Source organism: Panthera leo, chromosome A1 (assembly GCF_018350215.1).
Source record: "Panthera leo isolate Ple1 chromosome A1, P.leo_Ple1_pat1.1, whole genome shotgun sequence".
NCBI classification, from domain to species: Eukaryota; Metazoa; Chordata; class Mammalia; order Carnivora; family Felidae; genus Panthera; species Panthera leo.
Window position 1 is genome coordinate 185002693 of NC_056679.1, and position 27351 is coordinate 185030043.

At 36.4% G+C, this 27351-nt stretch overlaps 1 long non-coding RNA gene across 1 annotated transcript in view; it reads left to right on the forward strand.

Annotated features, from left to right (window-relative positions):
- LOC122224975 overlaps positions 1 to 27351 on the forward strand; it is a 113278-nt gene that overhangs the window by 15092 nt on the left and 70835 nt on the right. The window contains exons 2-8 of the long non-coding RNA XR_006205045.1: positions 4321 to 4456; positions 5033 to 5081; positions 6080 to 6223; positions 9682 to 9760; positions 13242 to 13329; positions 15745 to 15787; positions 16982 to 17139. This is a non-coding gene — a long non-coding RNA (uncharacterized LOC122224975). The remainder of the gene's footprint in view (positions 1 to 4320; positions 4457 to 5032; positions 5082 to 6079; positions 6224 to 9681; positions 9761 to 13241; positions 13330 to 15744; positions 15788 to 16981; positions 17140 to 27351) is intronic.

Genomic DNA, 27351 nt, shown 5'->3' on the forward strand with positions numbered 1-27351 from the left:
ACAGTGAACTCTGCTACCATTACAAAGGCACATGGTGAGAGCACCTGCTGCTTATCTTTTCTATCATTAAAGAATTTGATGTCAGGAAATAAAACTTTTCCAGTGACACATTCTGAAGAGAAAGGGTACAAAATCTTAAGTTCTTGGGAACTTACATAAATTTTGAGGTGATGACTTATTTCAATTGTGTTCCACCTCAGGATGATAATGGTGTAGATATTTTTAATGACATTGGTTATGAAGTATACTTTTTATTTCTAAAGAATAGCAGGGAGTTCCTATGAAAAAATTCTATTATTTTGGCTGATACTTTTTCAAAATATTTTCCTTACCTACATACAATTACATGTATACTTATACAATGCTGCAGTCATACTAAACATATTCTTTTAGGACATGTAAATATCATGAACATTTCTTTATATTTTTAAATATTCTTCTCCAACATCATCCCTGATGTTTATAGTGTTCCAATGAACAAGTAATGATCTCATATTATTAAATTGTAACAAACAAACAATGCTGTGATGAACACATCTAGATAGTCATCTATGACATATCACTGATTATTTCCTCAGAGCAAAGTTCCTCAAACCTGACACTATCGACATTTTGGGAAAGATAATTATATTTGTTATAGGGGACAATTCTTTGGATTTTAGGATGTTTATGAGAACCCCTGATCCCTACCCACCAGATGCCAGTCACAACTCCCAGTTGTGATAACCAAAACTGTCCCCACACTTTGCCAAATGTCCCCTGCAGCCAAATTTCTCTTCCTTTGAGAACCACTGCCACAGAATACATTCTTTGAAGAAGAATTTGTCACAGATACTGTATGCACAATTTAAGTTTTGAAAAAATGTATGTGGGGTTTTGTTTTCAATTTGAAGGAAGTAATATAAGGATATAAAGAGACAACTTAAAATGTGTGAAAAAAATTCTCAAAAATCTTTCCTACTAAGTTGTTAGAGTTTAACATGCCTGGTGATAAATACAATGGGGTCCTATTTCATCTCCAGCTACAGGAAAAACTTTCTGTGTAGCAATAGAGTGCTGGAGGTCAGAGACAATAGGAAGAGAATACCCAACTCTCAAACTGCTTCTCATCTTTTTTACTATATAATATTTCATGATTTCACATTCTGTATATATTTTATATATATATATAAATTATATATATATATATATATCTTTATATATATATATATATATATATAAAGATATATATATATTTCACATGTATATATTTTTGACTCCTGATGTTTTCCTTTTCTAAGCAGTAAGAACTGATTAAGGGTTTAGACTTTGGAATCAGCTGAACTAGATTCTGATACTATATCTCATATTTATTATTACTAATTATTATTATTTACTATTTATATTTTAGTTAGTTAATATACATTGCATTATTGGTTTCAGAAGTAGAATTCAGTGATTCATCTCTTATATACAACACCCAGTGCTCATCACAAGCACCCCTTTTTTAAAAAATTAATTAATTAATTATTTTTAAATGTACGTCCAAGTTAGTTAGCATATAGTGCAACAATGATTTCAGGAGTAGATTCCTTAATGCCCCTTTCCCATTTAGCCTATCCCCCCTCCCACAACCCCTCCTGAAACCTTCTGTTCTCTATCTTTAAGAGTCTCTTCTGTTTTGTCCCCCTCCCTGTTTTTATATTATTTTTGTTTCCCTTCCCTTATGTTCAACTGTTTTGTATCTTAAAATCCTCATATGAGTGAACTCACATGATATTTGTCTTTCTCTGACTGACTAATTTCGCATAGCATAATACTCTCCAGTTCCATCCATGTAGTTGTAAATGGCAAGATTTCATTCTTTTTGATTGCCGAGTAATACTCCATTGTATACCACATCTTCTTTATCCATTCATCTATCGATGGACATTTGGTCTCTTTCCATAGTTTACTTTGGCTGTTGTTGAGGGTGCTGCTATAAACGTTGGGGTGCATATGTCCCTTCGAAACAGCACACCTGTATCCCTTGGGTAAATACCTAGTAGTGCAATTTGTGGGTCATAGGGTACTTCTATTTTTAATTTTTTGAGGAACCTCCATACTGTTTTCCAGAGTGGCTTCACCAGTTTGCGTTCCCACCAGCAGTGCAAAAGGGATCCTCTTTGCATCCTCGCCAACATCTGTTGTTGCCTGAGTTGTTAATGTTAGCCATTCTGACAGGTATGAAGTGATATATCATCATGGTTTTGATTTAATAATGAGTGATGTGGGGCATCTTTTCACGTGTCTGTTAGCCATCTTGATGCTTTTTTGGAAAAGTGTCTCTTCACGTCTTCTGCCCATTTCTTAACTGGGTTGTTGTTTGGGTGTTGAGTTTGATAAGTTCTTTATAGATTTTGGATACTAACCCTTTATCAGATATGTCATTTGCAAATATCCTGTCCTATTCCATTGGCTGCCTTTTAGTTTTGTTGATTGTTTCTTTCACAGAAGCTTTTTATTTTGATGAAGCCCCAATAGTTCATGTTTGCTTTCATTTCCCTTGCCTTCAGTTACTTGTCTAGTAAGAAGGCGCTCCATTTTAATCCTCAGTTCTATCTGTATAAAATGGGAATGATAAGACCTACCAGAGAGAGTTGTGGGGAACATTAAATATGTTTTAGGGCTGTTAGCAATGCTTGGTATGTAGAAGGCACTCATTCAATATTATCTTTCCCCCAATTTAAAGAAGAATAATATATTTTCTCAATTTAATTCTATACCTTTTGGCCATCTAAGGAAGCATTTTAGGAACAAGAGTTTTCCTGAAACCTTTTCATTGGCATAATAACTCAAGTTATGATATTTTAGGGATGTAAATTTTATAATTGTGAATGAGACACCATCATCGTTATTATTTGATATTTTGGAATGATATCCCATTGGGTGAATGTGGAAAGAGAATCCTAGGAGCTTGATTTTCTATATATTTAAATTTAATCCACTGTAATTTCATTTTTTTTTAATTTGCTAGTGTTTATATTAGTATAATGGTGTGATGTATATGATTTATAAATAGATGATGATATATGGAGGATGCCTGGTCAAAATTTCTTTACTACTGGGGTGTGAGATCATCTATTTCAAAGACCATTCACCTGAAAGATAGTTTTTTATAGTTTCTGTGATTTGGGATGGAGGAAAGGAATCATAAATCTCACTGCCTGTCAGAACCCACAATTCACTGAATATTATTTCAACATCATTATGCACAAAGTTTCATCATTCTTGTGATTTTCAATAACAGTGTTGGTATATTTAAATATTCCCACCCCAGTCTTTCTTTTAAGATTGATTGAAATAGGGAGCAAGGTGAAACATTTCCATATTTCACTGATAGTACCTGGGAAGAGTTTTTGTTCCACTGTTTTGGAAATGGAAAATAAAATACAAGATCCTGAATTTTTCTTTTGAAAAACCTAGGCTAAGTAAGATGGTTTCAGAATTCAGAAGGTGCTGGAAGGGAGTGGTGGTGGTGGTGGTGGTGTGTGTGTATGTACGTACTTGCACGCTTACGTTTGAATGGGAGAAGCCACATTCATGGGTTCCTGGTGTCTGACAGGGTCTTTACAGTAAACATTTATAGCACCCATTTTTACCCTCATACAAGCAAGATAATGGAGAAGAAAATTTCTTGCCCCTCTCATGGTAAAAAGTTTTGACAAGAAGATAAAGGGGAATTTTAAGGTCCTTTGATCCTTCCCACATTTCATAGACTATCTGTATTTTGTGAGTTCTTCCAGACATTTCTATCCATATGAGGAAAAAAATGTATGTATATAGTCTTTTCACAGGCCAGAATCATAATGTGCAAATAGGAATCATATTAAGGATATTGTTATCCGAAATGCTTTTCCTTACTTTGTAATATAATAGGGATATTTTCCATATCAATGTGTATAGATTTACCTCATTCTTTCTACAGGCATCATGGCATTCTATTGCATGAATTTACTGTAATAAATATAGCTACTTCCTTATTCAACACTGTAATATCTTCTGTATGTATCTTTGAACACTTTTCTAGAGATACATTTATAGAAATGGAATTACTGGTTGAAAATGTATGAATGTTTAAAATTTAGAACCAACAAGAGTGCATCAATTTATTCTCCCACAAGTGAGAAATTTTCCTTTTTTTTAAAATTCAAATTGTTTAAATTTTATGGACAAAAAGGCATTTAATTTTCCTCTTCATTGTGATAGTGAGCATCTCCAAGGGGTCATTTTATAAACAATTACTGAAGTTAGGGCTCTTTACATTATATTGGTTTCATCCTAAACTGTTTCTATACTCAGGGTTGCCAAGGAAGCCAGAGTGGAGGCTGTTGGAAGGATGGGTTTGAATGAACTTTGGCTGCTCCACAAGCAAGCTGATTACTGAGGAAACATCAAAAGCTTCACCCGAATGACTCATCACCCAGATCCAACAGAGGTAATAGAATAACTTACATTGCACAGCCTTTTGGCTATTTAGTCTGCTGTGTGAGATCAATGGTGCCCACGTTCTCTGCTGGATTTTGCTCTGGGAAAGAGATTTATTGGTTAGAGCTTACATTACAATGCAGTCAGGGGCTTTGGGACTGATTGCCAATACTCAGTAGCATAGAGAAAAATTATTTAACATCTTGGCCTCAGGTAACAATATCTGCTTCATGGAGTTGGATCAGGCATCAAATTCTATGGGGATATCCTACTGTCCACTGCATTAACTATCCTTCGTGTTGTTTCATTATTTTCAGAGGCTTTCCTTTGTTTTGGATGGTGAGAAGCTTGTGGCTAGAGATAAACGAAAGTGGCAATTTTAAGACGCATGTGAAATAAAAATGTGACTGATCATGCATGTGGATTATTAGATGTAAAGTGTACAATATAGTTTTATACAGGTAGTGTTACCTGGATTATGCTCAGTGCTATAATTATGATTTTAAAATTTATTACTGTCTTTTCATGAAGTTCAGATGGTCTAATTTATATTCTCTAAACATTTCTTGTTTTACTCTTTCATCAGATTCAGCTCTTAAAATTCACTGCATGGTCTCTACAGACAAGAAGCAAAGGTTCTGCACGGCTACAGCATTTCAGTTAAAAGCCAAGGAATCCACATTTTCTTTTATTTTGCTCTTAGATAGCCAGAATGTTTTATAGTCTCCCACATACTTTTCTCCTCTCAAACACATTTTCAAGTATAATAATATATTTTTTAAAAGTCAGATAATTTTCAGGTAATACAATTTTGGAATCCTGTAGACTTTAAAAGAAATGTGAAGAATTAAAAAAAAATCTCACATACAAAGCCAATTGCCCTCTCTGAAAATTATAGCTACCCATTTGCTAGTTGCATTATTACAGAATTGCTAATATTTCCTGCTTTTCAAAAGCATTACAATAAACTTGTTTGGAAGTCATGTTATTTACTAAAAATAGGACAGAATAAGGCATATATTTCTTTATGTTGGTTTAAAATTGAAGTATATTTTATGGAAAATGGGACATTTAAAGGTTAATCTTAACAGGGAAGTATTTTCCTACATAAATATATTATAACTTCAAAGTATGTAATTTTGGAGTTTTTCCTGATGATATATGGTTTTTAGAACTATGGGTCTTAGTTAAAATGTACTGACTTAAAGATTTTTTTTTAGCTTTTACTATGTGGGTACATGAACCAAAAAAATCATGTCTCCTAGTATTCTTTGTACTGCATCTACTCTGGTCAAATGGAATCATCTATTTCAAAAGTTACTGTGAGAGAAAAATTCAAAAAGGATAAATTGCATGTAATTGTGGTAAAGAATAAGCTTTTACTGATCAGTTAGAAAATACCAAAGACACCGTGCCTGTGTAATCAATGGTGGTTTAGTAATATTATTTTGTATAAGAAAGAACATTATTAAAATGTATTAAATTGTTCTGTACTGAAGGGTATAAGAGCATTGTGTAATCTCTAATTCCTGCCAGAGAGAGACTTTTTCACTGGGTAGAACCATTTTTATAGTCTATTCATGTATTCAGCCAGCATTTATTGCAGCTATGGTTTTCTTATGTACCCTACCAGGAACAGAATTTGGGGGTGGTAAAAAAAATCAATAAAACACACTGCCCAAAGCATTTTCAAGCTTGAGGATGGGAGAGTGTAAAGAAGCAATCGTGTAAACAATAAATGACGATATAAAGAAGAATGAGAAGTAATGATCAAAAGGTAAACAGGGCATAATAATAAGTGCTAATATCAGTATGGTGTTACTAATTGCCCAGTGTTAGCTAAGGACTTGACTCCCCACAGTGGGTGTTAGGTCATCTCCCCAGCATCCATTCTCCTCTCCTCCCCTATGCTCTTACTTACTGCGCAGTTTATGAGTAGAAAGATAGGTTTGCTATAGTGATTGATCTATTTGGGCATATTTGTTCATCTGAACCAATTTAGGAATTCCTCTCCTCTGGGCAATGTTAAAGAATGGGCTTGCTATTCATATCTGGACAATGGGACAGGAGAGGTTTTTTGAAGATATCTGAAAAAGTTCTTCACTCTTATGGGAGAGCTATTTGAAGTGATCATTTTGTTTACTCCTTTGTTTTGGATGAAGAAGTCCTCCAAATGTTATCATTATCTAAAGGTTATCCAAAGGTTATCATTATCATAACCTAATGATAGCCTCTCATAACTGTGGGGAAGAACAAGGCTTAGGCTGAATCTGACACTTTAGAATGAAGAGCAGAGGGAGAGAGAAAGAAATTAGATCCTTGATTCTGTGGTTAAACCACTGAATCAAATCAAGCCTGAAGCCTATATTTCTTCTGGACTTTGAGATAAGTGAGCCAATAAAAACCCTTTTGCTTTTTATGCCAGGCTGAGTTGGGTTTTCTCTTACCTTCAACCAGTCTAAATTATAGCCAAGAGTTATCTTTTTCAATCTTCATAACAACCCTATGAAATAGATGATACTATTTCCATCATTTTACGGATGAGGAAACTAAGGCCTAGAATGGTTAAATATCTTGCTCTGAATCACAGAAACAGTGCATGGTGAAGCCAGGGCTTTACCTATGTAGTTTCATCCAGAAACCACATTCCTAAGCACTGCATCCTACTGCTCCCATGCTTTGGCGATGCAGAGAGAATGTCAAGTCAATTTGTAGGAAAATTATCACAATGCCAGAAGCATTGGATCTGGGCCTGTAAGTGGAGTTTAAATCAACAAAAGATGGAACTGAAGCAACAGTTTTGGAGTACAGGAGATAAAGTAGCTGTGGCTGGGGTCTAGTTCATGTGTAATCTCTCAGGGGGATAAGAGAAGACAGGGCCAACCAGGAAAGCTGGGGGGTGCCCCCCAGAGATAAGAAGATAAAGGGTGAGATCAGGAGGATGGCCTGACTAGACAGGGGAAGTTAAAAGTAGGGAGGAGTCCTTGAGAGGAAATAATGAAACAATAGAGAAAGCAGAAATATTGAGAATGTGTGACCTACTTTTAGTTCCAAGACATTGGGATGATGGGACTAGGAGTGGGTTAGCAGGGAGAAAAAAGATGACATCACCAGGATCTCTGTACTCTACTATCATGATCAGGGGAAAGCTAGGTTTTGGTTTAGAAAAGAACTTAGAGGAAGTGTTGCTAAAATGTTTGAGTGAGAATGTGTGTCTAAGGAATGTGTTGACAGAAGAGTAACTAGAGGAATTGAGGGGAGTTGGAGAGGATAACTGAGCTGGAGAGAAAACAAGTGTGAAGGACTAGTGGGCTGGAAGCAGGTGCGTTTCGGTCAATGTATCAAAACGAACAAGGTGGGGAATTGTGGGAAGGGAAGAGGCTGTTTCCAGATTGAACTGCTTCCCAGGTTGTATTTATATAAGTGGGCTCCTTCATAATTCTGACTCCCAGTGCGTCACATCCTGTGGGCAGAAGGGAACCGAGGTGGCCATGGAAACCTGACAAACCTCAGACAATATTAATATTCACAAACATATGGAGCCTGCAGTTCTTTAAAAACAACAATAACATCAGCAGTGGCAGCGGCAATGACAACCACCGTAGTAATTTGTAACTCTCCCCTCTGGAGAACCACAGAGCTGCATATATTATTTTTTAATAATTAGTGACAAATTAACTAATTGCTACAATCCTTAAACCTGTTTTTCCCTTTAGCTTGTCATTATCTGCAGATGTCAAAACAAGTAAAATAAATGGACTGGGTTTCCTTCAGAAGTTTGTTGATAATAACTGTTCTCCTAAAAAAAAATAAAAAATGTATGAGGCTGACAAACAAAAGCTCCTTCCTGGGTTGTTACTTTGGAATGTCTTTTTTATCTTTGAATTTCTGGTAGAGATTTTTAGACTCTGCCTTTTTCCTTTTCTGAATCATCAAATCCAATGGTTCACCTGGAGAACTAGTTAAAATTCGCTGTGGGAGCACAATTCAAAATGCACTTTGCTTGTCCCTATCTTAGAGATATGGGTTCATTAGAGGTGGAGTAGGCCCCAGGAATCTGAATTGTAAATGATCTCTGGAGGTGATCCTGATGCAGGGCTACCAAGTAAGGCTGTGAGAAACAGTTCAAGTCTTCTTGGTGGGCTGGGGCCTGGAGCTTAAGATAGGGAGTCGTGTGACTTGCTCTGAAAGTTGCTTTAGTTCCTTTTTTCTAACCCTCATTACTTTCCTCTTCACCAAAAACCTTTGGTCTTTGAGATACAGTGTTATGAAAAACACTCAGGCACTGGAATAAGGTCTGGATTAAGGTGAACTCTTGAAAGAGGCACGTAAATTCATTGTCTCAGTTATTCCATCTGTGAGATTTTTTTTTTCAGAATTCTATAGTTGACATTCAGAGAGTACCTTATTTGACATCTAGTACATAATAAGTCCTTAAACATTACTGTTATTATGAACTTGATTTCTATTTTGCACTAACCTATTGCACCTGCCTGTGGGGTTGCCTGCTATGTTAGCTTATGGAGGATCACATGGGATTGTGCACACACTAGGATGAATTTTCTGTTCTTTTACTACTGTTCTTTTGGCTCTGAATTAAGGCCCTTCAGTGATTTGCTGATCCCAGACACAGGTGAAGAAACAGGAGTGCTACCAGACTGACAACAGAGCAAAGACCAAGCACGCAGGGAGATTCTCAGATACTCTCATCTTATGTGGGGTGCTAAATAGAAAAAGCACAGGGCAGGTTAAAGCTATTGTGTCTGTCTACATTTGTGTTTTCTGGTGGGGCAATAAGAAATTAGACCCAATTATCTGTTTCATAACTACTTTTCCTTCTTGAAAGTTGACAAGGTAGAGTTGGATGGAGACAGAGGTTAGGAAAGGATTTTCTTGTTAGCATTGCCCTGCTGTGTCCCCTCTGTATACTATAGACAGAAAGACTTGAAGAAATGATGGAGTGAAGGCATGCTCTAAGTTCTGTGTGTACTCTGCTGTATATGCCACAAAACCTGTTACCCATCCACTGTCTTGGCACGACAGAGCTTTCTAGTTCCACAATTATCATCGGACAGGGATCTATGGATAGAAGTAGAATTTTTAATTATTTTCTTGTGTTGTAGGAGATCATTAAGAGGATGTAACCTCTAGTTGACCTGAGGGCTGGATCTGGGCAATAGGAACCTCTTCAGCCCCTCCCCTTAGAATGTATGTCCTTCCCACCATTTCCTACAGCTGGAGCTGTTGTCAAGGATGCAACTTTGAAAGAGCAACCTGTTGTTGAGGCCATTGATGGTACATGTGACTGAACTAGGTAAGGCCCTTATATAAACTTTTAAGATTATGGCAGGCCAGTGCAGAGATCGGCTCATCTTGCAACACCCAAGGCAAACCTCATATGTAAGTTCGCTTGCTTATTGAAACAGCCACCTACCAATCTTGAGTGGTCTGTTTCTTTCTTTGCTCTCTCCTTGCCCTTAATGTATAGGGTCCAGTTTGCAAATGAACAGCTTGGATCGTAGATCCCCAAAAAAGAATTTTTTGAAAATTCTTAATGTGTTTCTTTTTTTTTTAATTTAAAACATTTTTACTTTATTAATTTACATCTAAGTTAGTTAGCTTATAGTGCAATAATGATTTCAGGAGGAGAATCCAGTGATTTATCCCCTACATATAACACCCAGTGCTCATCCTAACAAGGGTTGTCCTTAATGCCCCTTGCCCATTTAGCCCATCCCTCCAGCCACAATCCCTCCAGCAACCCTCGGTTTGTTCTCTATATTTAAGAGTCTCTTATGTTTTGTCCCCCTCTCTGTTTTTATATTATTTTTGTTTCTCTCACTTCTGTGGGAGAAATATATATTTTTTATAAATGTATATATATATTTACTATATTTTAAAATATATTTTTAAAAAATTTATTTTGATGGAGAGAGAATGTGAGTGGGGCAGGGGCAGAGAGAGAAGACAGAATCAAAAGCGGGCTCCAGGTTCTGAGCTGTCAGCACAGAGCCTGAAGTGGGGCTCGAACTCAAGGATCATGAGATAATTACTTGAGTGGGAGTCAGATGGTTAACTGACTCAACCACCCAGGCAGCTCTTAATGTATTTCTTAATGCAGCGATGCCAAGGGGCTTTAATTGTTTTGCTACAAATTGCAAACTGACTGCTGTGCACAAACCATTTTAATAGGTGTGCTTCTATGTAAAAAAATCAATCAATTAAGAATTTTTTTTGACACATGTGTTTGCTTTTGTTTTTGTTTTTAATTTAATTTATTTTTTAAATTTACATCCAAGTTAATTAACATACAGTGCAACAGTGATTTCAGGAGTAGATTCCTTAATCCCCCTTACCCATTTAGCCCATCACCCCTCCCACAACCGCGCCAGTAACCCTTTGTTTGTTCTCTGTGTTTAAGAGTCTCTTATGTTTTGTCCCCCTCCATGTTACAAAACAGATGAACATAAGGGAAGAGAAGCAAAAATAATGTTTGTTTTTGTTTTTACGACATTGACTTTTGAAGAATCCAAGAAAGTTATCTTGTATAACAGTCCACATTCAGGAGCTTTTGAAAGCATTTTATTTTATTTTATTTTTTTTTTTTAATTTATTTTTGGGACAGAGAGAGACAGAGCATGAACGGGGGAGGGGCAGAGAGAGAGGGAGACACAGAATCGGAAACAGGCTCCAGGCTCCGAGCCATCAGCCCAGAGCCTGACGCGGGGCTCGAACTCACGGACCGCGAGATCGTGACCTGGCTGAAGTCGGACGCTTAACCGACTGCGCCACCCAGGCGCCCCTGAAAGCATTTTAAAGGACACTTATATTGGGCCCTTTTATTTCCCAGACTTTGGTGGGCAGTCACTTGTTAATCTGTAGTTATTAGCTCCAGGTGAAAATGAATATAAGGTCTGAGGCATTTGCCCATGGCATGATACTGGGGATTTGTCTCGTGAATATGTATTTTGGGAAAATCAGTTTTAAATCCTTTTTTGTTCTGATCCTATAGGAAAGTTCAAACTTCATCCAGCTTTAGACTTTAATATAGAAGTAGAATAACTCGACTAGCATGCCACCTTTGCTTGAATTGTATTTTTACATGGTAACCCTTAAGCTAAAATAACAGCAATTAATTTATGAAGCAAAGTGGTTATTGTCTTAAGACTTTTCTTTCCAAAGAAAAAAATAAAAAAGAAAGATATTTAAAAGGGCTGGAGTTTCATTTGCTTAATCCCTTACATTTTGGGTCCTGACTGAGGGGAAAAAAGTGGACTTTAAGATGTTTGACTGGATGAGCATGCCTTCCTACTGACTAGTGCATCCAGTAAGGACGACCATCTATGTGGCATGCATGCACTTTAGAAATATTGCCTCATGTTGTAAGCTATTTCGGATTATACCTCTTCCCATTTTACAAAGGTACTTGGAGTTATAAAAGACATACCTATCAGAAAACTCAGAAACCTCAAACATGAATAAGATCTCCATTTGGTCATTTTTTTGCTCTTTTTTAAAGTTATTAATTGCATAGTTAAAATGAATCCTTGAAGCAAATCAACAGATATTTAGGATTTGATATTTAAAACCTGTTTTTCCAGTCTCTTTAAGCTGCTTAGCATAAAATTTACCCTAGTTTTATTGTAGACTGATGAGCAAGAAATAAGAAACAGCTTTTTTTGCTTATTGGTATGGAATTTTTTTAAATAAGCCAGTGATCTTCATGGATAAGTCACACAGATAACCTTGAAAATTGAAAATTGTCATTCTTTTTGGCATACAAATGTTTACAGCAAAGACTTAAACTAAAATAATGATCATATAATAGTAAGAATAACCCTTTCTATTGTAGGATGAGTCAATTTTTTAGAAGGGCAATAGGTCATCTTATTCTATAGCTAGAATGGATATCAGATATTATGATAATAGAATAGCGAACAATGATTGAGTGCTTTCCTATGTATCAGGAACTACTTTGCATGCCTTATTTCATTTCGTTCTCTCAGCAGCCCTTGCCCTATGTGCTATTATATCCCCCATTTTAATGAGAAATCTAAAAACTGTACAGGTTAAAGAACTTGATCAAGGTCTTATAACTCACTTAACACTCTCATCTTAGAAGTATGGGTTGATTAGGTATCTTTCAAGGTCATGTGTAAGTAGCAATTTATTAGAAATTATTTTTGGACGTTGGATTTAAAAAGCTAAGAATTTCTTGTTGCATAACCTTGTTGCATAAATTGTTGATTTTCAGACTTTTCATGATTCAATATACCTGCTGAGAAATCCTTTTTCCTGTTACAAATGTTCATAATATGTGCAGATTTCAGAGCCTGGCTTAACTGCCCTGTAAAATGCTTATTGACTGAACCATAGAAAATTCTGTGTTACTAAAGAAAAATTAAATAAGGTCTTATGTGAATATGTCTCATGTTAGTTGCTGAGGTAGGTGCTGATGCTTGTTAGTAGTTTTTAGCTCTTTGTTTAGGTTATGTCTATGTTTGTTCTGGCAGCAGGGAAGAAAAGGGATAATAAGAGAATCTATGGGCAGGACAAATAATTTGTCAAACAACTTCCTCTAAGCATAACAAAGTAATTAATTAAAGTAAATTATATCAAGTGTCCTGAATGTAATATAAGAACTTCATTAAAGGTAATAATTCGTTGATTAGCTTCCCTTCTAAAGAGAATGTTTTGTAGACAAAATTCAGGATGTTTTCTGGCCTTAGTTCATATTGCTTTTAGAGCTTGTTAATAGGTATTAATTCATTCTCTTTAATATAAAAATCCCATAGGCTATGCGGGTTGTTAGGACTAGCACCCATTGATATGCTCAAGATTGAAGAAGCTTCCAAAAATAGCACTATCACAAAAGGATTTTTGGTAAGAGAGTAACAATAATAATAATTAATGGTAACAGTTTTCTGTGGTTCACTTTGGGCGGTTACTGCAATCCTATAATAGCTGCATTGGTTATAGAGCAAATGATGATGCTCACTTGACAGGAGAGGAACATGAACATTAGAGAGATAACTTGGTAGGTAATTCTGCCACTCTGTGCAGAGACTATCTTTAAACCCCAGATCTGCCTAGCCTTCCAGTCCCCTTGTACGAATAATTATGCCATCTTGTGCCTTAAATAAAACACAAATGATATATTGATTTAAATATTTCTCCTTTTTAAACAATAATTTGTTCTAATCTTATAAGTCATAATTAATCTGTCATGTATATAGGAATTACAAGTTTGTGAGAAATCATAGGTACAAACAAATGAGAATTAAAGGTACATATTTTGCATTAGTAAGGATCTCAGAAGAACAGAGATGGGAAACTCATAGTAGGTAATTTGGGAATTTAATAAAGGGATTCTTATAAGGGTATAGGCTAGTGTGTTTGCCCAGGTTGCCAAAACAGAGTACCATAGACTGGGTGGTTTAGACAACAGAAATTTTTATTTCTCACAGTTTTGGAGGCTGGAAGTCTGAAGTCAGGTTGTCAGCATGCTTGAGTTGTGTGGTAGGGGCTCTCTTCCTGGCTTGCAGAGGGCTACCTTCTCATTGTGTCCTCACATATGAATCTGAGGGGACACAATTCAGTCTGTGGCAATTAGGGAAACCACAGTGGGTAGTGTAGTTCCCTGGGACTAGAAACATCAGGGAATTACCACTCTTAGGCCCGAAGGAACTGGGGAGGGTGTGGCCACTACTATGGGCAGAGAGGGAATACATCTGACAGGAGTTGTAACCATAGCTGGGGATTACACCCAGCAAGCAGCATCTCCACCATAAAAGGAGGGAAGACTTCATTCTTCTGCCTCTCCCCGATTTCACCCTTCTGCTTCTTAGTGGTGGAAACTAACTGGAAGCCAGAAGGAAAGGAAGCCCATTGATGGAGTCCATACATGTGTAGGGGAATAAAAATATTTTTTTTCCACCCTTTTGAGATCTTAGTTGAGATTTATATAATAAAAGACAGATTAACAGGAGAAAAACAAACAAGTTTATTAACACATATATTTCATGTATACCCAAGGAAAAAATGAGTGAGTCCCTGAGGTGACTTAGAATTCAGACTTAAACACTATTTTAATTGGGGAAGGGAAGGTGGGGGATGTAGGCCTCTTAAGGGAGAGTGCATGATTTTTAGGACAGATGAATGGGCCCTTAGAAGATTAGTGGGGAGGTATGCTATTGTGTGGTAAAGTTGTTCAAGTTTCCTCTCCTGTGATGAGTCAGTCTTCTTTCAGTTTGAGTATGAATGCAGGATAGAACCTATGTCCTAGCTCAAGGCAGTTAGGAAGGAGGAGTTCCCTCTTACTTGCAAAAGGGGCAGGCTTTTTGTTCTATTTAGGCCTTCAACTGATTTTATGGGACCCACTTAGACTGTTTTACTCAGTCTACAAATTCTGAGTCTGATTCAAATTCTAATCTTATCCAGAAATATTGTCACAGACATACCAAGAGTAATGTTTGACCAAATGTCTGCGTATTCTGTGATCTGGTCAGTTTGACACATAAAATTACCATCTTATCAGTCTACTCTCTGCCTGAAACTAGTCAGATGAGGTTTCCTGTCTGAGAATCTATTTCTTCTCTAGCAAACTGAAGCTAGCAAGATGTTTACCTGAGGTTACCGCTCTGTGTAATTCATGAGGGCAAGCCCTTATCCTAGCACAGATCTACTAAATAGCTTACCCTTCAGGAGGACCCTTCTTTGCATCCTTCTACTCAGACTCTACTCTACCCAGACTCACATCTCTCTTTCCTTCCTTCCTTCCTTCTTCCAGCTGCTAAGAGGGAGGGATCTTCTAGGAAGATCCCTAGAAGTAGGGATCTACTTCTAGATCCCTAACTTCTGACCCTGTGTGCCTTGAATTAGGGACCAATTCTCTATCAAGGATCCAATAACTCAATTACAAGTTAATCCTAAACATTTGTATTTAAAACTTGGTCTTCATTATTGTATCCCAAAGATACTTTTATCCCAGAACTTTTCAATTCACATAACAGTTATCCCTGTGTCCCCACAACAATGGACTTGTTTTGGGCCCTCCTTTCCAAAATTGGTAGTTCAACAACACCAAAGAAAGAGTCAATCTTCCCCATTTGATACAACTCCTAGAGAGGAGATTTATGACAATTGAGCTCCTTTTGGAGAATCTGTCTTTAGGCAGATAAGGGGAGTTCAGAGATGCCCGTCTCTTCATTTGCTATTTTTTAAGTGACTACAGTTCAAACTAACAGTATATACCAAAGTGGCATATTCTTCTGTCTTTCACATGTCAACCTCTCAAAGCACAGAGTGGAAAAGGAATAAGAGTGGACCTGCGAGGTCAAGGGTAAGATATCAAATGTATCTACTCTTTTGTTTTTGTTTTTGTAACTGACCACATTATCTGAAATGGGCCTTCTTATTCATCTGTTTCCTCTCACATTACTTTCTACCACATCATTGATTATCTCTTCCATGTCAGTTACTACAATAGAGAGTTATCTTCATTTATGTATATATTTTGTACATGTATGATTTCCTTCACTAGTTTCTAAGTTTCTAAGGACAGACCTTTGCTGTTGTTTTTAAAGATTGTACTTCCCCATTGCTGCCAACAAATGCATTCTATGTAGAAGGTAGTTTCAACCAGAAAATAAGTTTTCCTATAATAGTATCCTCTTGCAATATCCAGAATATATTTAGCTGTTCTATGATAAAAAAAAAAAAAAAGATTGCACTTCCCTTCCCCATTATGGTTGGATGCAGTCATATGGTTTGTTTCAGCCAATAATTTGTAAGAGATGTGAGGGATACTTCTAGGCAGGAACAGTTAATCACTTGTGCAATACAGTCTAGATCTATTTTTTCCCATTGTCAGAGTGGCCAACAGCCTGTGAGATGGTTGTTGCTCTGTCACTCGGCACCAGGGGTAAAAAGACCTGACATGGTAGTTATGTGGTATGAGGGAGAAATAGACTTTTTAAAAAATAAATCAGTGATATTTTAGGCTTGTTATCAGAATATAACATAGCCCTATTCTGACAAATCCTTAGTTGTGGAAAGAATGAACAAACTTGTCTCTTCTAATATGAGCTGATTTGTACAGCCTGTGATTATCCAAGTAGCTAATTTACATAGTTTTGAAACTTTAGCTTGTCAATACGTCCTTGTTGTGACCTTAAAATTCACAAGTTTAATATTATATTCTATCTCCCAGTAGAAGGAATTCTAAATATAACTCTCATTAATGCCAATGCTCCTTTGCATATTGAAATGACACTCTAGCCCTTGAAAGTGTAAGTTTGAGCGAGACGACACATGAAAGACAGATCAGAATCATGCAGGCTGTCTCTCCTGGGAGGACAGGAACTAATTTGAGTTTTGAATTTATCCTTTTGATATTCTAATATTCCCAACAATAGTAAGTCATTTTAAAATGGGGAATTGAAGCTGCCTAAGCCTGTTCTATTCTCTTATGTCTAGTCCACTCTTGTTATTCAAATATGACTCTTATTCGTTACTTTTATTTCTTGACAAATAGGTCTGTAGACATGTACACGCTTTGTTCTGAATGTTGAACAGGAAGAAGAAAAGGTTTCCAGCACAGAAAATTTACAAAAATTGTGAAAATTTTGAAGTCGAGTGCATCTTAAGCCAATACCATGCTTTAATTGACTATTTTACTTTATCTTCCTTTGGGTAAGAATGTTTTTAATATTATAGATTTAAAGTGAGACCTTAGTAATAAAAATATTAGGTAACCACTACTGTTGACCAATGTTTTTTGGAGAGGATATTCTTTTGGGGACATAGTAAAGGTATAACCTTCATTTGTCTGTTTCATTGAAAAACTTGTTAAGTCCACTGCTTATCCCAGAGTAGGAAAAAATGAGATCAGACATGAATGTGGACTGATAATTTCTCTATTTGGTCCAGTGTATCCAAACACCACCATTTAGATACTCAGTTCAAGAATCATATGTGCAAGTGGCCAGAGATTTTCAGAATAAGCTCTAGGATACATGAAATACAAAAAGACTTCTGAGGAAAGTTATTACTGAAAATAATGAATATATGTTTCCAAAAATTTCGGTGTAATTAGAGTCATATGAATTCCTGGAAATAAGTTATTTAAATGAAATTGGGATGGAAGAGTTGTTAACTGTGTAGGGAGAAATCTGGGTGCTGTGTAAAAGCTGGGTTCATGGTCTAATAAAGAGAAAGACTTCATATTTTTTTGTTTGGTGGAGTTAGGGGAAAAGGTCTTTGAAAGATGTTATTCTTGAGGGCTTCATATAAAGGAAACTGAGTCAAATAGATTCCTGTGAATTAACTTCCATTACTTTCAAACCTGACTGATTAGACTTCATATATCCCTATCCCTGGTTCATAGAAATTCACACCAACTGTTTACTCTTCTACTTCAATCCCAGCCATATGTACAGAATGCTCTGTTAGGGAGATGGAGCCAGTTGCTAAATTAACAGAGATGATTGGGCCAGGCTCTAAGAATAAGAATGTAAATGGGATGAACATGAAAGGAATCTGTCACTTCCCAGGTAGCTCTGGATTGAAAGTGAGTAGACAGGTGGGGGGTTTAATACAACCTTTAATATTGAAATATCATCAATCAAATCCTCACTTTTGGGAAGTATAAATGCTGGGAAAAGAAATATAACTTAGGTTTTTCAGTTAAAATTTGTCCCATCTTTCAGGACCAAACAACTATTATTGCTAAAGCCTACCAGATGTTCTGTAGCTAGGACCAAAGCACAATGGCTATACTATTACAACTAATTTCATCTGCTTTACGATATTGTGAATATTTGTGACAAGCTTTTGTTATTCTAGGTTAACATATAGGTGTTTCTCTTGCTGACCCTGAAATACTTGATTGATTGGACTTATACATGTTCTTTATCAATATGTATGGCATCCATTTAATGGAGGACTCTAAATTATTTTCCATCTCCTGTTTAGAAGATGAAAAATACACAAATCTACTATGATATGCATAAGACAGACTAATGTTGAACCATCTGCATTTATAGTATAATAGTATTATTTCTGATCAAAGTCTCCTTAAAGCCTTGTAAGATTCTGAGGCATCAAGAAAGATTAACTTAGATATATGTATTTAACTACACAGCCATAGATAGATATAGTGTGTGTGTGTGTATGTGTGTGTGTGTGTGTGTGTGTTTTCAGAAATTGTTGAATTAAGAGATCCTCTACCTTAACATTTAGTTAATCAGGCAATTTAATTAACCATGGTCTCTCAATGCTTGAGCTTTCTGTATAATGCCAAATGTTTAGATTAGCTGATAAAGTAGCTAATTAAAGTACAAAATGAAATTCAAGACTACAGTACAAAAAGTGTTTATCTAACCAGTTATTTATCATTAAAATTATGTTTAAAAATGGTTGTTAAAACATACTTTTGTGACCAATTTTAATTCTTGTATAATAATGCAACTAATGTAGGCATTCCTTTAATGTGCTGAAGAGAGCCTTGAAATATTGAATCTTGAATCTCTTGAATGTGGTAATGTAATAGACTGAATGTATCCTCCCCAAAATTATATGTTGAAGCTCTAACCCCCAATGTGATGACATTTGAAGGTGGGGCTTTTGGGAGGTAGTTAGGTTTAGATGAGTTCATGAAGGTGGGGCCACCGTCATGGGAATAGTGTCCATATAAGAAGAGGAAGAGAGACCAAAGCTCCCTCTCTGCCATGTGGGAACAAAGCAAGAAAGTAGTATCTGAAAACCAGGAAGAAGGTCCTTAAAAGGAACTGAATATGGTGATACCCTTGATCTTGGACTTTTTCACCTCCAGAACTGTGAGAGGTAAATTTTTTTGCTTAAGATCCTTAGCCTATGGTATTTTGTTACGGCATCTTGAGTAGACTCATGCAGTTATGTCATTACCCTAGTGTTAGTAACCTGAACATCAGGATTCTGTAGTGATCTTTTTGGAATGTAAAAGCAGGTGTTATTTCATTTCTGAAGCTCTTTAAAAACTTGGTGGTTCTATGATATGAATTTCATGGCATGTACTTTGTCAAAGCTTACTCTGGAGGGGTAGTTAGAACCTGTGATTGTGACTTTGTTAGGCACTGTCTGGAGAATGTATAGGATTAGTTCTTGGTGAGTTGTATTTGAAATAGAATTTAAAATAAAACTATTTTTAGGCAGGTAAATGAAACTATCTGATACATTTGGTTTTTGAGCAGTTCTTTGCTTTTGGATAGATCTGTTACGGATATGGATATGGATATGTTTTGGATAGAGCTATTAACTCTAACAGAGAAGTGCTTCCTTATGAGAGTACTTGAGTTAAATGGAGGTAGAAAGAAATTGTGATCTGGAATTATTTACTTCACATAATGATTATTTGGAAAAAATTCAGACAGACATGTTTTCTCTACATATTAAAAAAATGACTTTGACAGAATTATTATTGGATTGAGTAGACCAATTCTCCCATATGGGTCCAGTGAGAATGAAATAGAAGCATTGAGCTCATGTTGACAATTGAGAGAAATTAGCATTTGGAAAATGGTTTTGTTTGATTTGAAAATGAGTATCAGCTAGATTCTTTGTTTCCTTAACCTTTTCCCTTTTCTCTCTGATGGACTGATATGTCCATCTATCTACCTGATGTAAAAACAAAGCAAAACAAAACAAAACACTATGCATCTATAATAAGTGCATAACCATTTGACAATTATTTAATATAGGGGATCTCTTCTGTCATATTCTTTTGGGAAAAGATGCCAAAAATTTCTACTGAGGTGTATGCTCATTATCATCTTCCCATCCCCCAAGAAAGTGAGGCAGCAGTGGTACTTTGTTGTTGTTGTTATGTAGCTCATGAATCTCTAAGAATAGGAACAGAATTACTTTTTTTTCCTCTTTTCACTTTATATTGCTTTGTGGTAGATCTGTGTTATGCTACCTATATTCCTCACCTGCCCACTTATTTCTTCCCAGCATCTTCTACCATTAGAAGGCATACAATTCACTCACCTCTTGTTTTAGAAGTTAAGGTTTATAGTACACATATTTGATTTGTCCCAGTCTATCTTACTGACAGCTCACAGCTGAGTGTGTACCTTACTTTAAGCAAAGGAGAGTCTTTTGCTCAAGATTATGTCCCATCTTCAGGAACAGCCCATATGCAAAGATTGGTCAATGTTGGGCATAAGAGCTTGGTCCTCTTGCTTGCTTGAAGTTGGGACATACAACTTCAGAGTTCTCTATGGGATCAGCTGAGACCTCTTGGAACTACATCACGTTTTATCTTAAAAATGTTTTCTAATAAACTAGTTGAATGCAAATAATCTATCTTAGAGTCTGTTTCCTGGTGATACTGACCTAAGATAGTTAGAACCAGAAGACTAAATGAGAAGTAGACTCTAAAATGAGATTTTGGAATTGATTACTTCCTGGTCAGCTGGCAATGAGAACCCCAATCCTAATAGTAGGTGGAGTGTAGATAGCCTGTGACATGATGTGTCAGTAAAATTATTCAAATGTCTAATAGTGTTGAACCAAGATCAGATGTTGGTAGAAGGAAATACACTAGAAGAGTCAATAGCTCAGGTATGAAAGGTTTAGGGGAACTAATAATCATAATATCTGTGAAACTGGTTATCTTTGAGTGCCATGGATGCAATGCAGAAAGATAATGAAAGGCTGTGGGTTATTTGTCACTTATTTAAGTGTGCAAGTCAAAGGATTTCAACAGTAAGATATAAAGAAACCCACATATCTCAAAACCAGGAAATGGGAACACTGGCTATCAGGATCAGAATCAGGTTCCCTAAGAGCAGAGAATTTGAATTTCCAAAGCCATCAATTCTGCTATGAAAATTAAAGATCCTGGTTGGGAGGAAGTGGAATGCTGAATCTTGGGATGGGGATATTTAAGTTAAAATACCTGAGAAACTAATAACTTATTTTCTTGCTGAATCCTCTGGGCCTGCAGAAATGACCCATTATATCCTATCAAAAGTTAGTACAGTCTGTTTACTTGAAGTTGATGCCAAAATTAATATACTCAACACAGCTTTCTTTTGATTAGTGTTATCAAAATATATCTTTTTTTCCATCCATTTAATTTTAACCCATTTGTGTCTCTATTTACAATTTATCTTCTTATAAGCAGCAAATAGTTGGGTCTTGGGTTTTTTTCCCCCTCCAGTCTGCCTTATTTGCATGTTTAGACCATTTACATTTAATGTGATTATTGATATGGTTAAGTTTAAGTCTGTCCTCTTGCTATTCATCTTCTATATGCCCATCTGTTTTTTCGTTTTCTTTTCCTCTTTTTATGTCTTCATTTGGATTAATTGTGGCATTTTTTTGCCCAATTTTATCTTTTCTATTAGCTTATTGGCTGTAATTTTTTGTTATTTTAGTTGTTGATTTAGGGTTTAAAGTACACGTGTTTAATGTATCACAATCTACATTCAAGTAGTATACCCCTTCATCTATAATGTTAAACATGTAAGAACCTTATGATAGTAACCTTCCATTTTTCTTCTTCCAACATTATGCTATCATTTCACACTTTTACGTGTTACAAATCCTGGAGTACACTGATAGTCTTTTTGTTTAATCATTTGTTTTAGTTATATTTAAATAATAAGAAAAAAAATCACAAATATTTACCCATGTAGTTACCATTTCTGCTATTCTTAACTACTTTGTGTAGATCCCTGTTTCCATTCAGTATCATTTTATTACTGCCTCAAGGACTCCCTTTTCCACTTTTTTTATAGTGCAGGTCTTCTGTTTGTGAATTCTTTCAGTTTTCATATGTTTGAAAGAGACTTTATTTCATCTTCAGCTTTAAAAGATATTGTTACTGGGTATACAATTTTGATTGACAGTTTCTTTCTTTCTATACTTTAAATATGGACTCTTAGCTGCATCTCCTTAACCCATAGGATCAATGTCATTTGTTGCCTACTCTCTAGAGTGTTGAAACTGTGGTTTCATATATTTTATCACTTTTTATAATTGCTTCAGGTGGGAGTATAAATTTAGTTTCTAATTTCATCTTATCTGAAAGCTTTTATATTATATATTAATGTTTACCAGAGAACATTCATAGAGAAGTGACACTGAACAACTAAGTGGACAATAATGATTTGTCCAGGATATGTCAACCAGTTTCTGTCATTACCAACTCAATTCTGGGAGTAGCCATGGTGGCAAGGATGGAGGCTATCTACGAGTGTTGGGCATTAACTCACCCAGCTTAGTCTCACTCTGTTGCTGTTTAATCTCTAAACTGCCAGTAACAGAGCCAATACTGAGCCCTTGAAATGGCACCATTCCTTGAGAAGACCAACTAGCCATTTGGTAATCATTATTATAAGTTGATTTTATTGAATTCCTTCTACCTTGGAATGAAAAGAAACTAATGTTGACCGGAACTAGAATATGTTTTGGGTATGTTTTTGACTTTCCTGCCCATAAGGATTTAGCTAGCTCTATTATCCAAAAGGTTGGTAGTGTTTGATCCATGGATATAGGATTCCACATAACACTGCATCATACCAAGGGGCCACTTGATAACGTGTGAACACATGGCAATATTACTTATTGCTCTATCCTCTACCACACCACTGAGAAAATGTGGACTGCCAGAGTAATGAAGTGATGAATGAACAGCTTTTTAAGGGCATAGAATACCACATACACTCTTAATCATAATCATTATATGATGCTGTGTCCGTAGTAAGTAGACTATATAGGTCTGGGAAGCAATAAATGGTAGTAGAGTTGACCTGCTTCCTATTACTCCCAATGAGCCTCTTATGGAATTTGTATTTCTAATTCCTACAACTCTGGGTTCTGTGGGTGTAGAGAATAATGATTCTCAGAGAAAGAATCCTTCTACTAGGGAACACAGCAAGAGTCTCATTAAAATCTAATCTATAGTTAAGAGTCCAGTCACTTTGGTATCCTTGTGCCAAGAAACCATAAGACAGGGAAAGAAGGCACCATTCTGGCATGGATAATTGATCATTATGATCAAGAGAAGATAGGGTTGCTGTTATACAATGAACACACCCAGATGATCCACTGGGTGTCTTTTGGTACAATCCTGCCTGATTTTGAACACAAATTGACAAATGCAGTAACCAGTCTGAGAAAGGTATACTTAACAGGGGCTTAAGCCTTGGGGCTTAGAATGGCAGAGGTGCCAGTTGAGGGTGAGAGGAATCTAGGATTGGTAGCAGAGGAAGGAGGTGATAAATATCTTTTGAGGTGTTGAGAACAGCTGTAGTGGTGGAAGGGCTATAGTTTATCCCACTAACTTTGCACTTGCAAGTCTTTCCAGGAAAAGAGGCCAACCAGAATCTTGGAGAAAGTGTTTCAAATGAAGCCAACTAATTTACTCCCAATGTATCTGGGTAGCACAAGGGGTAAACCCATGAATTTTGTGGTGTGCCCTCTAGATCACCCACCTCAGTATCACACCTCATCTTCGGCTTTTGGTAGAGTTATCTGCTGGCACAGCTGAGTCCCAGCAACTGCCCTCAGTGGAAGGCCAGTTTGCCCCAAGGTTATGTACCCTCCTCAGGAACAGCCTACATCCAATTTATGGACAATGTGGGGGGGAAAAAGTCCTGGTAATCTTCTTTCAATTCAGTATAACTCTGAAGACCAGACTAGCTTAAGAGTTCCATGTGGGATTGGATGAGACCACACTTATTGCTTTTTTGCAGTTTAACTTTTTCCAGTGCTCAGTACTGCTTCCTTTACCCACATGGGTGTTGATGAGTACATATCCCAATGAACTTCCTGCATGCAATCTTCCTTTCAGAGTCTGCTTCCCGGGGAACCTGATCTATATAGCACCTTTCCTTGTTCTTATGTAGCTTTATGCTATGAAACCAACTCTCAGTCTTCATTTAATATAAAATTGGGCTTAGGGTTTAATATAAGACCTGTATGGAACTGTCATGAATGACTACTGTTTCTGCCATTCAGAATCCATTAAGCTTTCTTCTGGCAACTGTATATGAATTTTCCTGTGAGGCTACATGTTGTTTTCCTTCTCATTTTGTGTGCTTTGCCTGACATTGACTCTCTTCCAGTTTAAGGAAATTACTTGAGATTTATACCTAACCATTTGAATTATCACTTTTCTCTGGCCAAAGTTCAGATATAAATATGTTATTCAATAAGAACCAATGAAACAAAACAAAACTTATTTGAGCTGCTAAGGAAAAGGTAAATGTGCTTTTCCTACTGTATTTCAACCTGGAAGCCTGTGGTCTGGAACTACTGGCAATTATTTTGCTGCCTGAAATTGAAGCCAGCATTGAGGAAAGCAGAACCAGTAGAAGAAAAGTGTTTGGGTCCTTACATCATTATTTGAGCCCCTGGATCAAGACATACCTGAAGAAAACATATTCTTGGAACTTACATTATGTGATTCTAATACTTTTCCTTTTTACAATAAACTCTTTTGTGGGTGCCTGGGTTGCTCAGTTGGTTGGGCATCCGACTTCAGCTCAGGTCATGTTCTCACAGTCTGTGGGTTCAAGCCCTGCGTTGGGCTCTGTGCTGTCAGTCAGAGCCTGGAGCCTGCTTTGGATTCTGTGTGTGTGTGTCTCTCTTTCTGCCCCTCCCCCATTCATGCTCTGTCTGTCTCTCAAAAAAATGATAAACGTTAAAAAAAGTTTTAAATAAAAAATAGTAAACTCTTTTGTGTTAAATTTCCTGGAAGTCTCATGGCTGATGTAGTAACTTACTGAACCATGTGGAAATGGAAAATTAAATTACTGAAAGCTCTTCATATGGAGGAAACAATTGCATGGAGGGAACTTAGATCTGAAAAGAATAAGGTGCCGCTTTGAGCATTTCAAATGCTCAAAGTTCTAAGTTGCTAGGAGTTCTAAGGAAGATTAGCTTGATATTTTCTCCCTTTTTTAGTATATTCTATTCTTGTTACCATGATGATTACTATAATCACATCAGCATGGTATAAAAAAGGTCCTTCCATTAATTATGGAGAAAACAGGAACACTTTGTTATATTTTCTCAAATTATTAAATTTTGTACTGCAAATCCAAAGTCTTCCTCCAGATGAAGAAAAATGCTGCATTTTATGCAGAATGTCGTCTAGGGACAGTCTATTATAATCTCACTAAACCTCCATTCTCTAATCTATGCAATGGGAAAAATTTCTCCCATCTAACAGAAAAATTGTAAGAATGAAATAAAATGCTATACAGATAGGTGCTTTTTAAACTACAAATGAATGAATAATTGCCCATAGCTTTTATTGATGGGAACTACTCAGCAATAAATACATAAATAAATAAATGATGTAATGCCAAATCTTTAATTTGTTTATAGTAAGCTAAAATATATAACATGATGTTGACATGGAGATTTACTTTTCTACTTTTTTAAGTTTATTTATTCTGAGAGGAGGTGGGGAGGAGCAGAAAGAGAGAGGGAGAGAAAGAATCCCAAGCAGGCTCTGCACTTTAGTGAAGATTTGGACGCAGGGCTCCAACCCATGAACCAAGAGATCATGACCTGAGCCAAAGTAGGGTGCTTAACCAACTGAGCCACCCAAGTGCCCCTGCTTTTACACTTCTTTTTTAACAATTTAAATCGAAATTAGTTAACATATAGTGTAATAATGATTTTAGGAATAGAATATAGTGATTCCTTACGTGTAACACCCAGTGCTCATCCCAACAAGTGCCCTCCTTAATGCCCATCACTCACTTAGCCCATCCCCCCTCCCAACATCCCTCCAGCAATCCTCAGTTTGTTCTCTGTATTTAAATTTCTTATAGTTTGTTTTCCTCTCTGTTTTTATCTTATTTTTGCTTCCCTTGCCCTATGTTCATCTGTTTTGTTTCTTAAATTCCACATATGAGTGAAATCATACGGTATTTTACTTTCTCTGACTTATTTCACTTAGCAGAATACACTCTATTCCATCCATATTATTGCAAATGGCAAGATTTTATTACTTTTGATCACCAAGTAATATTCCATTGTGTGTATGTGTGTATGTGTGTGTGTGTGTGTGTGTATGTGTGTGTGTGCGCGCGCGTGTGTTGTACCACATCTTATTTATTCATTCATCAGTTGATGGATATTTGGGCTCTTTCCATAATTTGGCTATTGTTGATAGAGCTGCTATAAATATAGGGATGAATGTGCCTCTTCGAATCAGCATTTTTATGTCCTTTGGGTAAATGCACAGTAGTGCAATTCCTGATTCATAGATTAACTCTGTTTTTAAGTTTTTGTATACTGTTTTCCAGAGTGGCTGCACCAGTTTGCATTCCCACCAGCACTGCAAAAGGGTTCCCCTTTCTCTGCATCCTTGCCAACATCTGTTATTTCCTGAGTTAATTTTAGCCATTCTGACAGATGGTATTTCATTGTGGTTTTGATTTGTATTTCCATTCTGAGGTGGTATCTCATTGTGGTTTTGATTTGTATTTCCCTGATGATGAGTGATGTTGAGCATCTTTTCATGTGTCTGTTAGCCATCAATGGAACAGTGTCTATTCATGTATTCTTTGGAAAAGTGTCTATTCATGTCTTTTGCCCATTTCTTCACTGGATTATTTGTTTTTTGGATATTCTTTATAGATTTTGGATACTAACCCTCTATCAGATATGTCATTTGCAAATATATTCTCCCATTCTTTTGGTTACCTTTTAGCTTTTCCAATTGTTTCCTTTCCTGTGCAGAAGCTTTTTTATATTGATGAGGTCCCAACAGCTCATTTTTGCTTTTGTTTCCCTTGCCTCTGGAGACATGTCAAATAAGAAGTTGCTGTGGCTGAGGTCAAAGAGTTTGTTGCCTGTTTTCTCCTCTAGGATTTTGATGGCTTCCTGTCTTACATTTAG